The sequence below is a fragment of the Corvus brachyrhynchos genome, unplaced genomic scaffold (assembly GCF_000691975.1).
Source record: "Corvus brachyrhynchos isolate BGI_N302 unplaced genomic scaffold, ASM69197v1 scaffold69, whole genome shotgun sequence".
In the NCBI taxonomy this organism is placed as follows: domain Eukaryota; kingdom Metazoa; phylum Chordata; class Aves; order Passeriformes; family Corvidae; genus Corvus; species Corvus brachyrhynchos.
The window spans coordinates 5397385-5411234 of record NW_008240228.1 but is presented as its reverse complement, the minus strand read 5'-3'; the positions used below and the strand labels follow the sequence as shown (position 1 = coordinate 5411234).

Sequence of the window (13850 nt, the reverse complement as noted above, 5' to 3'; positions counted from 1 at the left end):
CCTGCTGTGTGAACACTGGGGAGATAGGAATTGGATCAAACCCAGAAAACTCACTTAATCTGGGCCACAGACAGAGTTGTTGGATAGTAACTCCTTTTGGTCACTGCTAACTACAGCTGAATTCAACCCAGAGACTTAGAAAGTTTCTTGTAAAGTATTTGTTAACTCAGTCCAGCTGGTCTCCCTGGATATACTTTTCTAAAGCTATGCTTCCAACTTAGTTGTCATTATTCATGAGGCTTTCTGGAAGTGCTGATCCTTGCACTTAGCTTCATCATTCATTTTCTCCATTGTATTCCATCTGAAATTGCATCTGCTACTTGCAGATTGATAAACACTGGCTATATCTCCTAAGGGCTCCTGAAGTTTCAAAATCAGATTGGTTACTATTATTATTTAAGGTAAATGTATCATTAAAACACACATACAAATAGTGCAGACTAATACATTGCATATGAGGAAAACATTTTTTGCTGTATGAAAACCTTATTCCAAATTTTCCAAACTCTAAGCAAGCTTACAAAACTTTAAACCATTATGTTGGGTTTAAAACATAAAAGCTATTTGACCATTACAAGTACTCTTTCTATCTGTTTTCCATAAACTGGATTTAAATATATTTACATGGTTCTTGTGTGGAACATAGTTGTATAATTGTGTGGTTTAAGGATGATTTTTATGCAGCATAATGAAACAATTACATGTTTTAAAGTTGTTTTTCTATTGACTTTAAGAATTTACTCCCTCAGATTAATCTACCTTGTTTTACTCTCTCCACTGTTGACTCCTTTCTCCACAAACAGTTTGTCTTTGAGGCATTTTTATCCTTTTGTTTTCAATATTGTCAGGTTGCAGTACCATAAAAACTTACAATGAGTCCTGACAATTACATATATTAAACAAGGCAGTTTAGATTGTATTTAGTGCTTATTTGACCCTACTGGATCTTATCAGCACTACCCATAGGTAAACATGTGTGTAGATGAGAGTTCCAGAGGTCGGTGGGTAAGTCCCAAATGTGAGAAAGGGATATTCCAGAACGATGACACTGGTTCTACATCATGTACACACATGGTTTAATGCAGAGGTTCCATCTTCATCTCACACTCTCTTTGTTGCAGCATTTTATGTAGTAAAATGGTACAGTAAAACTCGATAGTAAATAACAGTAATAGTAAAACTATATAGTAATAGTAAAATAGTAGATAGTAATTGTAGGAAAAAAAAGTGATAGTAAAAAGCCCCTAGATGGTAATAGTAAAATAGTAAAACTAGATAGTAATAGTAAAACTTGATCATAAGATGCAGTGAATGAATTAAAAACAGGGTAAATGGCAGAGAACAAACCATAAAGTGATAATAGATGCAAAAGTATCTCAATGGCATGTCATTTTTAATATATTACACAGTAGGGAAAATTGGCAGGTTTACTTGACTTCGCTACAGACAAAGCACCCCCAGGAAGTAACTTTGAGTATCTGACTGATTTTCCGGGATGGGTAAATTTAGGTTCCTTCCTTGGACAATCTAACCTGGATTGTTATAGGACTAGTGCAATAGGAGACTGGAGTACTGCTTCTTTAAAACATTGTTTCAGGGTGTATTTCCCACTTGTGGAGCAAGTGAAAAAAGGAAAAAAATCTGTCAAGTGAACTATCAAAAGGAACAAAATAAAAAACAAAATAGAGATAATAACACTTCAGTAGAATCACATGCTCTTTTGACTATCAGTGAATCTCACAAAAGGCTTTCCAGAACTTTGAAGGATAAAACGCTCTCACATGTTGGCGTCAGACAGCTCCGCGCAAGCCAGGCGTGATGCATTTCAAATGGAAAAGCTGTCCTCTCCCAGAGATGGAACTTGATCCTGGCCTCTCTGTGTCACAAATAAATACATAAGTAACTGCACGGTAATTGCCAGGCAGCAGGGAGGTCACGGAACAGAGGGAACCATCCCTTTTGGTGCAGAGATGGCTTTCCCAGCCTCACGGAAAACACACATGGCAATTTGGGAAATGTAAATTCCACACTGGATCATATCAGCGGTCCAGGACTCTGTCTCTACAGTGAGTGGCCAGGACCAGATGCTTCAGTGGAATTTGCAAGAAAGCCCATAATGGACAATTATTGAATAATTTACTCATAGGGGAAGTTTCTTCCTAATCCCAGACAGCTAATGATTGGTTTATGCCCTGAAGCATGAGGGTTCATACATCTCCACCCCCAACCATTTTTATCCTATCTAAGGTATCCCTGGGCGCTCTCATTATCCAAATAAGTGTATAATCCTTTTTGAATCCTACTAAGCTCTTGGGCATAATGATAGCTTGTTGCAGTGAGTTCAACAGGCTAATTATGCATTGTGTAAAAAAAGTATTTCTTTTTATCAGTTTTAAATTTGTTTCTTTTCAATTTAATGGATGTCACTTTGTTCTTTACATTATGAGGAAGAGTAAATAGGAGCATTCAACTGACCTTCTCCATACCATTAATTATTTTATATCTCTCTATCATGTCCCCACTTATTAATTTCCTCTTCCAACTAACCACTTCTCATCTTTTAAATCTCTCTTAATATGGAGGTTCCTCCTTGTCTCTGTTCCCTTCTGTTGCCTAACTTTGGGCTTCTTCTATTTCCTCTATGTATTTTAAGATGGCATGACCAGAAATGAATATTGTATTTGGGAAGAGTGTGCCAACAATGTGTATAATTGCACAATTATAATATTGTCATTGTTTTCCATCCCATTCTTTCTACATTCTCACATTTTGTTTGCTTTTTTAACCTCCACTGCTCATTGATCAGATGTTTAATTGAGCTGCCCGCAGTGACCCTCAGGTCTTTTTCCCAAGTTGTTACAGTTAATTTAGAACCCAGCAATGTGCATGAGCAATTCAATCTGTTCCTTCCAATATGTGTATTTTCATATTTGTCAATGCTGAATTTGGCTGCCATTGTGCAGCTTATTAGGTCTCATTGAACATCTCTGCAGTGCTCTGTAGTGCTGACTAACCTAAATAATTCTTTGCCATCCAGAAAGTTTTCCACCCACCCGAATGCTTTTTTCCAAGTGACTGAATGTATTTGTCAGATTCAACCACAAGACAGTGTTTCTGGTGTGCTACGTGTAGTCTGTGGCTGGAAATGTGACTACTTTTGATGAAGTATCTGATACGACACAGGGGTCAGAGTAACTAGAATTTCCAAACATTAAAGCTAAACCCTACCTGGAGTTATATGTGAAATTAACTCTGATTGCCTAATGAATCCCCATGTGGACACGCATCACAACCACAGTGAATTTCCACATGGTGTGCAATTTTTTGTGCAGGCATAACTATCTAATAGCATCTTGTGAACATTGCAAAGGGACAGAAGTTTGCTGAGAGCTGTGCATGAGACTTTAAATAATATTTTGCATTTCAGACTGCAAAAGTCAGAGTTGTAGACTGTCCCTTCCCAGTTTATATTTCGCACTGGTTAATACATGCCCCCTCCCCAGTGGTAGATCAAGGCAGTCACAACCTGGAGGCCAGCAGGAAATTCTAGGTCTTTAGCTCTTGTATTTCTCTTGTGCAACAGAAATTAAAAAAATTGCTCTTTACATGCACGTTTTTTCAGTATTAATTAATCTTCATAAATAAGATCGGATTCGAGTTTTAAGAGTGACCTGAACTTAAGTTAAGGATTGGACAAATTTAAAACAAAAAGAAGTTTCTGCAAGTAAACCAGACTTACGTTCTCAATTCCAAACTCTACTGACAATTCAAGTGGAGCATTATCCAAAGGCAGCTTTTGTTGACAAAGAGTAAGAAGTTTCTTTGGAGAACTAATTTATTTTGCACATGTACTGCTTTTCCAAAAGAAATCAAGGTAATTGCAATGGTAAAGCTCGCTTTTATTCATGGCCTCTCGCAACCACCTCCCCAGCAGGTTTTTCTGTTTTGCTGCCTTTTCACACATCTCCAGCTAATTTACATTTTTAGAGAAGCCACATAGGGCACAATAAAACCTCTTCAAACACGATGTTGATTTGAGGGGTCACCATGTCATGTTTTTGTTGATCTCTCATTTTCATGAACAGCACATTGATACAAAATCTTAGCAGGCCCATATACTTTCAGTAGCGCTGATATGGGAGCTGAGGGAGACTGTGGGATGTAGCACACAGCCTTATCCACTTTTGGATATTCTTGCTTCTTAGCATCTCTATCCCTCTGAAATCTAAACCTCTTCTGTACCCTCTGGCAGACAAAACCAGCCAAAATAACACAAACCAGAGGGAAAATCGGGGAAATCTGGAAATATGGCTTGTCCATCCAGAACTCGTACCTCAGAAAATTTAAAGCAACAGACATGCAAAGCTGGTTTAAAGAAGAAACTGTTCATGATTAATTTAAATTATTCTAATTAATTAAAAGGCTCTTGATAACTAATATTATTTCAGGCACAATTAAAAAAAAATCAGGCTATAAAAACATCTATGTGGAATAAGATACGTGAACTCCACTCCACTATTGTTTTCATTTAACATGCCTACAAGGAAATTTATTTACTCACCATAACAACACAGAACTTCTGGATATGCTCCCTGTTCTAATTTGCAATTTTCATGTGCACTAAAAATTAGTTGCCCTACTTCTTCCTAGTAAGTGATACAGATCGTTGCTGACAATTGCCAAGAAAGCAGTATATTAAAAACCTATCGATTACTAATTACTTCCAAATATTTTATTAAATGCATTATGAAAACTGAACATTGGACATTTTTTCTAATTACAATACACCTGTTATTTTGCATACTTACAATTGAAAACTTAACACATTTTTTCAGCTGATATCAGATCTTTGATATCTGTATCTGCAGAAGTTTCTTGTGAGTAAATATGAAGAATAAAGAGAATATTTAGCAGTTACAATTAACTGGCATGTGACAACAGCTTGGTGAATGGCATTGAAGAGATAAATTCTACACTAAAATTTCCTTTCAGGTTTTTATATTAAGTGCATTCACAAATCAGTGTTAGGAATCTTCTAGTAAGACTCTTGATCCTTGAAGGTACTGAACAACACAGAAAGTAGCATTCAAATAAATCAGCCTTCATAGGACAAATCCTAAACCAAGTGACCAGCAGTACCAAGCAATACTGTCCTGTTCAGCTATGGACAGATTCTAACACAAATCGATGATTCTCCACTCAAAAATCCTTTAGTTTGAAAAAACTTTTCTGTTGAGTCATGTAAATAAACCCATTAAAAAAAGGCCACATAACCTGATTTCAGATGTGATGTGAATAATCATAATATATGACGATTGTCTCTTCAGAAAATGTGCCTGTAAGACCTGCTGCCCAAGAGCACCCGAGTGCTTTATTACAAAGCACAGTTTAAGAGATTACAAATATACAAGGTTAATGTGATTAAAATTAGCAATAAAACCATAAATAAAACAAATTGGTCTGCCAAGGCCTTGCTTAAAAATAAATACAACAGTCATACAGAGACACGGGAATGACATGCTACAAAAGGAATTAGCTACTTAGCCACAGAACAGTTGTAGTGCCAAAGGCCATCTGAAATGAAAGGCATTTTAAACACAGGGGGACAAATAATTTGTGAGAATGTTAACTTACTGTGTATCTCCCTTATCCAACTTTTTCTCTCTGTTACCCTGGAGCAATACCTACCCGGGCAATTAAAACTCTACATGACCAGATTTTACCATTCATCAGCCATTCTCCTAACTGGGGAAGTAAGGGGACACTGTCTTTTCTATAAGAAATTTTTACTTTCTTCACAAAAGGGGCTTTACATTGCCAGTTCCTAAATCTCCTTGTCTGCCTCAATTTTAATGTTGTCAGGTAGTTTAAGTTTTAACAGATTTCCATATCTAAGAAGTACGATCTGGTTGGGAAAATCACTTAAACTTTAGAATGAAGACAATTATTGCTGGGAATTATTGAAAAAAACCCCAAAACAATAAATAACAGGTCTTTGTCTTCTGCATTATGGCCCACTCTGAGAGTGAACAGAAATGCTGTTTAAAAAAAGAGCTCTGTGAAAACTGTGCTGAGATGATATAGAATGGGTGCCCAGAATAAAAGCCTGTTATTTATTCAGGTTTTACTTCTTGAATAAGTGTGTTTCCTAATTTGGTGAACTACAAAATATTTGTGAGTCTGTAAATTTATGAAAACTCAGTAACATAGTGTCCATTCAATATTGATTAATACAATTCCAGTATCACATCATAGAACTGTCCTGGGAACTTTGTCAGGACACCAGATGTTCCCAGAGTCCCTGGACGTCTACCCAGACCATCATTGGGTGAGGAGAGCCTGCTCAGGGCCTTGAATTTCCAGTCAAGATTTTGCCTGGCTTTACCCCAATATATTCCCATAGATTTCTGTCCTCCAAAAGAACTCCACAGTCTTGGAAAAGTTAAGAGTGAGTATTTTTAACTTCCCATACCAACCTATTTCAGTGCCCTGATCACAGGTAATACTTCCAGTATTACCCCAGTCTGTTCTCTTCCATCTCCTAGGTCGGTATCTCTCCTCCCTGAATAAAGCAAGGCCCAGATACATCTTCTTCCCTCAGGGCAGGGTGGATTAGCTGGCCAAGATCACACTGACCTTGGATCTCCCCTGAGCTCTGTGCCATGTCCCCATGTCCACACAACAGAATTATTCTTGTGTGAGTGTGTCTGTGCTCTCAGGAACTGAAACACTCTGAGGGTTTGTTGCTGTACCGTGGAGAGTGGCATCAGGGCATAGAAAATATTAAAGATGGGACAGTGCTGGAGGAGTGGTGGGAGGCAAGCTTAATGCAGTCCTGTTCACACAAACCATGTCCAAGTGTGGCCTCAGAACTGAGCCAGAGAGCAAGTTAGACATTGTGCAAGAAGATAATGTAATATAATATAATATAATATAATACCCACACAAAGAGAAGCCAGGCTTGCTTTCAGGCCCAGCACAGAGTCGGTGGCACACAGTCTGTGGCACCAGCCACACGGAAGGTGAACCTGTAACTGGCCCTGCAGATGACCTGCCTGCACATCTCTGGCTGTTGAGGAAAGTATTGTTAGGGAATGAGGGCAAGGAAGTCTGTATGGGTGGGTGCCACAACGCAGAGTGAGGAGGTGCAATTTCTGGGATAGATTTATCATGCTGCAGCTCCCACTTGCATTCATATGCATGCATCCTGTTAGAAATGTGATACCAGATGCTGTTTCCTGGCAACAGGCCCAACACCCCCTTTCTCTTAGGTGTGAATTTTGACAACTCCAATTCACTGGAGCCCTAGTTATGTTATCTTTTCTAAATGCTTAGAGACTAAAAAGACCTCTTGCTCTTTCTGCCATGGACTTACGTGCCACTCGGGCCAATTTCCAGTGCTGTATTACTCCAAAAATACCTTCTCTTATGAGTAGCACAATTACTAGCACTAAATAGGAAAGGATGGAAACATTCTGACTTGAGCATGGATAACACAAGTCCTTTTTTGCTGTGTTGTCAGTCAGAGCTGTCGTTATGCTTGGCATATGTCACATCAATGTATAAAAAATGCCCATGTCAGTCAAATGCATGTTACGTGTAGATTGGATGTCAATCTAATGTTTTGTATTAAAATCAGTGCCACAAAACATGCACAACTCTATAAACATCACTGGGGAGATTTTCATTTGGAAGTGTACAGCTGCTTGCAGCCATCACTTGCACAACACCTTAGAGCTTAGAAATACTTGGAAAATTAAATTTCAGAAGAGGGACAGTAAAATACCAACTTTACTTCTCTGTTGTTACTCACAGACCAAGGGGAGGTCACCTAAGCCACTTGCTTCTCCCCATGGTTTATCTGCTGCTAGGAAAAACACAGAGAAAAGCTGAGCTTCCAATGAAGGGAACTGCAGAGCAGGGGGTCCTGGGGCTGGCACAGGCTGACACTGTGGCCCCTGTGTGAGCTGTGCTGTGCCTACGTGAGTTCTACACTCAGGAGTGGGAAAGGTGGGAGAGGTGGGGACAGGGGCCAGGCCCAACTCCGAGCTGGGAGCTCAGCAGCACTTCCAACCCTACACAGACTTGCTGCCATGGGAGAAGCTGAGAGGCTTTCAGGGCAGATGGTCGCTGGGTATGGACTTGGGGTCACTGTGAAGTTGGTCCCAACATCACTGTGGATGTTTACTGAGGAACTTTTTTCAGCCAAGCGCAGCCCAGGTGTCACAGTTGCACATACTTTTGCTCACACAGATGCTGTGGCCTGGCTAATCCAACCACAGTTCTGAGAATAAAAGCTGTTTATAAGCATTAATTAATCTTCGCAATGAGGGCATTGTTATTAACCCTGCTGTGTGTGTGGGTCACATCTGTGGTTGGTGCAGGCTTGTTCAGTGCTCTGACTCCCCTAGGATGGTTCCAGCTTGTGGCAGTATGGATTTTGTCAAGAGACGCTTTGGCAAAAAACAGACCGAGGATTGTTAAGACAGATATTGGGAATTCTGGTCCTGATTGTGCTTCTAAATCTCAAAAATACTTTCACTGATGAATCATGTAGTCAAAGAAAGCAGTCTTGCACAGAGACAAGAATATAAAGCCATCGTTTTGGTCATTCTGAAAACTCAAGAAATGTATCATTTCATCTGCATTTGACTGACTGGACTCAAGTGATTATCGAATAAAAGGTGGCCTGTTGTGGCCAATTGCTTGGCCATAAATACTTATTTTCCCAGTGTGATATTCTGTTGTTAATCAAATGAAATCTATTCTTGTCTTCCATTAAATTAGCAGAATTAAGCCAAAGAAACTGCTTTGTAAATTATAAAACAGCCTATCCAAAGTAGATGCAAAAATGGGGAAAATGTTGTATTTTGCTGGCTTCTAAACACACAAGAGGTTGAAGATTTGTCTCTTGGTTTCACAAAGCAATAGGCAAAACCAGTGACTCCAGCTCCAAATAGGATTCTCAGGGTTTGGTCAATGTTATCTCTTCTTTTGATTCTGAGGCACCAGATATTCGTAAGGCAAGGAGCAGGAAATCCAGTCTATAACCCCATTCCCTAATTCAAGTTGTTACTCTTAGAGGGAAATCCATACATCATCTTTGTATATTAGCTAGAGGTCCTATGGCAGAGATAAAGATGCTGAAAATGCAAAAGGCCAGGATGAGGAAGTGGGAGAGGCCTGAAGCTACCTCCTTTCCAAACAACCAGAAGCCCCCTGAAAAGTTCACAGATAAGTGGCTCTGCAGGCAGTGTTCCTTAATCCTGTAAAAAGGCCAGTTGGATTGTGTTCCAGGAGTTCACCAGACAGTAAAGGCTCCCAATCCCCAACAAAAAGGGAGTTAATGGCCTCAAACCTCATGCCAGGGGTTGTGAATGACAGCACTCAGGCTTTTAAAAGGCAGAACATAACGGTATTAGAATCCTGAAAGAATACACACATTTGGCATTAAAAGGATGGCATAAATATTTTGAAATGGCTCCTGGGGCTTGGACAGAGAACACTGTAAAACAGTCTCTTTATCTTCGCAAGAAAATGTAAAACTCATTGAAAAACTGCTGGATTGGGAAAAAAGTGATTTCCTTGCAATCTTAGAGCCCCAAAGCCTTGGTAGTAATTTTTCATCATTTGGTTAATTTTCACTAATATGACAAGTATGCTACTAATATGATTGTTCTGTTTAAAAACTAATACCACTATTAATATGTTACAGTGATGAATTACTAACAATAATCTATCACGAAGGAAAAATAGTGACACAATTAATGCAGTGTTACTGTTGTGCAATAGCAATTTGTTAACTCCGTGCAAAGCACTCAAAGAAAATTTTATTTTTCATGTTTTCTTCCATAATTGCTTTTACCTCTATTTCCAGCAGAAAGAGAAACTTGCAAAAGAGAAACTCCGCACCTGAGTCTTTTTTATTTTTTGGTCCAGTAGATGCAGGCTCTTAGACTGACAGATTTAATCTCAACCTTGTTTTAGGATCTGGACTTCTTAGGCAAGACTTTTACTGCTGTTTTTAAGATCTTTTCTCTACTCCCTTGAACAACAGGGCAGCTTATTACAGAGCTCTCACATTGCAACCATTTTATGGCCAGGGGATACATTGTCATATTGCATTGATTAAAACACTCCCAGTCTACACATCATTGCTTTTTTCACAGACATTTCAAATGCAATCTCAGGGAAGGTAAACTAATACAGAAAACAGCTTTGCAAAGAATCTAGTTACTTTACCATAAATACTTACCCCCAAATGAGAAGAATGGAGGAAAATGTGCATATTCCCTTTATTTGAGCTTCTTTTTGTAGTTTTAAAAATCTGTGACATTCTTTCAAACTTTGTCTGCAAAAGAGCCTTTTGCAGTGCCCATTTCCAGTGCGAGATGCCCCATCATAGACACCATAAAGATTCTTGAGTATGGATGACATTATTGCAGCTCTTTGCACACTTTCTCCTACGATCCTTCTACTTCCACCCCCACTCAGGCCAGTAATTAATCTCCTTCTGCCAGCCTTTCCCAAAGTGTGCAATAAGCAGCCTGCTCCCTGCACAGGTGAGCATGGCAGTCAGGATGGAGTTGGCCATGGATCTGCTGGATTTGGGCCTGCTTGCTCTCGAGACAGGGGACTGCCACTTATCCCATTTGTCACCAGCACCGCAGGGTCCTCTCTGCTCCTGCTCATCACATCAGGGTGTGATACAATAGCTAATTATAAAATCAATCATTAGCAGCTCTATAAAGTCAGAGGAAATACTATCATGCAGGTCTGGTGTGATTTTCCATAGCTTCCCACAGCTGGAAGCAAGAGGTTGGAAAATTCTGTCCAGTCTGACTGGCGACACTGCCTCTAACCAGCACTGCAGGATCTATCACAGGATCCCTCTACCACCTATGCATGTGCTGTGATAAAAACCACTATCTTAATTACATTTATTTAATACTACCAGTAGCTCTGCCATTTTCTGGTCACTGTAATAAAATAGTTTAATAATAATAGTAATAATAATAATATTAATAATAATAATAAACAACCCTGGAACAAACAAAAGCTTGACTTTGTAGAAATATTTCTCAAGCAACTACTCAGCTGGACTTACACAATGGAATTCATCTTGGATTAAGTACTGCATTTGTTTTTTAAATGGATAAATAGAGAAAGGAAATTTAAGCTATCCAATGGAATCTTGTGTAATAAAAACCTGCATGTCATTACCTCTTCTTCATATCTGCAGAGCCAACACAGCACTGCTTGAATATTCCCAAAAATTAATAACACAAACACAATTGTGCAAAACTGTTTTTCAAAGCATAACAAAGACTTTTGCCCTCTTTTAGACCACATGAAAAATGGCTTTGCTGTTCAGCGAGCCATATCTAAGAGTGCAATACAAATACCCTTGTGCACCCACAATGCTTAATTTTCACAAAGTTTTATACTGAAATAACCCATTTTTAAAGGATTGTAAAGCAACATGCTTCTAAAGTCACGTCTCAAATGCTCTGGCATGTCCTTTTGAAAAGCTAGTGGAATGAAGACAAGATCTGAAAGCAGTACAGAATGATGGCACCATTTGGAACCACAACAAAATTATTTCTATCTTCACTCTCATTTAAAAAAAAAAAAAAAAAACCTAAGAGCTGAGTATGGATTAAATATAGTAATTCAAATCTGGCTGAGAAGCTGCGAACTTTTATGCCAAGTTCTAGCCTGAAATGAATTTAAATGGCCACAAGTAAAAAATCCACAAAGGGGAGATTGCAATGAAATCCTGGCAGGGAAATAAAAATAGCATTGTAAGCAAATAGCGTAACCTTAAAAAGGGAAGCAGAGAAAGCAGAAACTGGGAAATATTCTTGCACTTCTGTATAAAAGAACTAGAAAAAAGTAGGGCAGCAGAGCTGGGGACACTGTGGAAAACTAAATGATGGTGTTTGTTGTGGTATTTGGAATACAGGAGTGAGGTCAGACTGTGAGGGCTGACCTGAGAGCTGCCAAACTATTGAGAGCAACTCCAAGGCCTGCACAGCAATTGCTCCACTCTGGCCATGACCCAATCACTTTCCCTTTTATTGTAAAATAGTTTATAAACACCTGTGCAGTTCTAAAATGTAACTTGTAATGCAGCCCTGTATTCCTGTAGACTGGCAGTGTAATACATATGAATACTGTTTTTTATTTTTCTGTGTGCTCACTGTACATACAGAGCTCCTTATCCCAACAATTAACAATGGCTTTTTGAGGGATTAGTGAGACTTAGAGAAGGTTTGGGGGTCTAAACGGGTGATCCCTGTGCCGAGAGAGGACCTCTGCCCGTGGCAGACACAATATTTAAGGTACAAGGACCTCTGCCCAAGGCAGACACGATATTTGAGGTACAATAATGCACAAATGGTCAATATATTTCCAAAGCCTAGGCAGTTGGCTGTGGGAATGGTGGCCATTATCATACCACCAGGCTCAGGGCAAAAGGGATTGGGAACTCATCTGATGATTGGTAGCTGTCACACAGCATTTTATCTTTACTGTGTAACAGGGTGAGTAAATCACCTTGTTTTTCTATATAACAGCTCTTTAGATGGTCTTTGCTGTATCGCTCTTTCTATACATGAGCAGCAAAGGTAATGCTGTACATTCTGTGGCATTTGAGGACCTCCTAGAAATGATTAAATAGGGAGACATCAGGAGGTGGTGCTCTTCCTTAATACAAAAAGGAATAAAATACAAGCCATGGAGAATTTATGGAGTCTTTGGCACAATTCCTGAGCGATGTGGTGCCTAAAATTCCTCAAATACCCCATGAGAATTGTGGGGCACCAGGTCCTTCCTGGGTAGCTGACAGGGTTGGCACTGCAAGTCAGCCTCCTGCATCCCTAGGCACTTCCACCAGAGCTTTGGGAAATGGGCATCTGATAGGATCAGGTCTATGGAAAGAGATTTATGGACACTGATGAAGTGCATGGAGGTCTTTTTCAAGTAGTACTGACAGGAAATACACTGGTATTTCCAAATTGAAAAACTTGCTGCCAAAGTAGGGCTGCAGGTGGAACGTGTCATGCTAACACTTCCTGTACAGTTCATATAATAAACCCCTATTTCCTGACAGGGAATTCTTGCATAATAATAATAACAATAATAGATAATAATAGCATGCCTGCTGTCTTGTCGAGCCTGAATTTTGAGGAAATGCAGTGAAGAAACTTAAGGCTGGAAGTTTCCACCCGTCTGCCCCCTGCACACAGCATCCTTCCCGCTGGAGCGGGCGATGCCTTTGGAACCGCTGCCTTTTCCCTGGGAGCGCCGGGCGCTGCGGGAGGTGATGCGGCCGCTACTTCACATTAATATAGCTGCAAAGCACCTCCTCAAAGGCTTCGTTCACCAGTAGTGCTCTCACATCATTGTGCTGTTCTGCTGATAGAGAAGGTACACAAGTATAGGTTAACAGACTGGTGCACTGTGGCGGTTTGTCTTATGCTCTGTTACATTTGGAAACCTGCTCTTATGAGTCAACACCAATAAAAAACAATTTAAGGTTGGTACTAATTGAGAAGAATAAAATTTTTGCACTGATATGTAATCCTTAGTCTTTTATTTGGGAGAAAAGAAAAACACCCCAAAAAAGCCATAATGATGATGATGATGATGACGGGAGGGGGGGAAATAAATAAATAAAAGCGAGCGAGAGTCGGCGAGGGAGAGGGAGGCAGGTTCAATTATCTAAACAAAGAAATCATGGCGGAGTGTTTACATTTGGCAGCCCAAAGCCTCTTGGATTACGGAACCCCCCCCAAACCCAAGCGGCCCCCCCCGGCCCCCCCCACCCGCGGCCCGCCCGCGCCCCC

The 13850-nt window shown here is 39.8% G+C and overlaps 1 protein-coding gene across 1 annotated transcript in view; it reads right to left on the bottom strand.

Annotated features, from left to right (window-relative positions):
- The window catches only part of FANCL (Fanconi anemia complementation group L), a 68205-nt gene that overhangs the window by 53904 nt on the left and 451 nt on the right, over positions 1-13850 (bottom strand). The gene's annotated exons all lie outside the window — the stretch shown is intronic.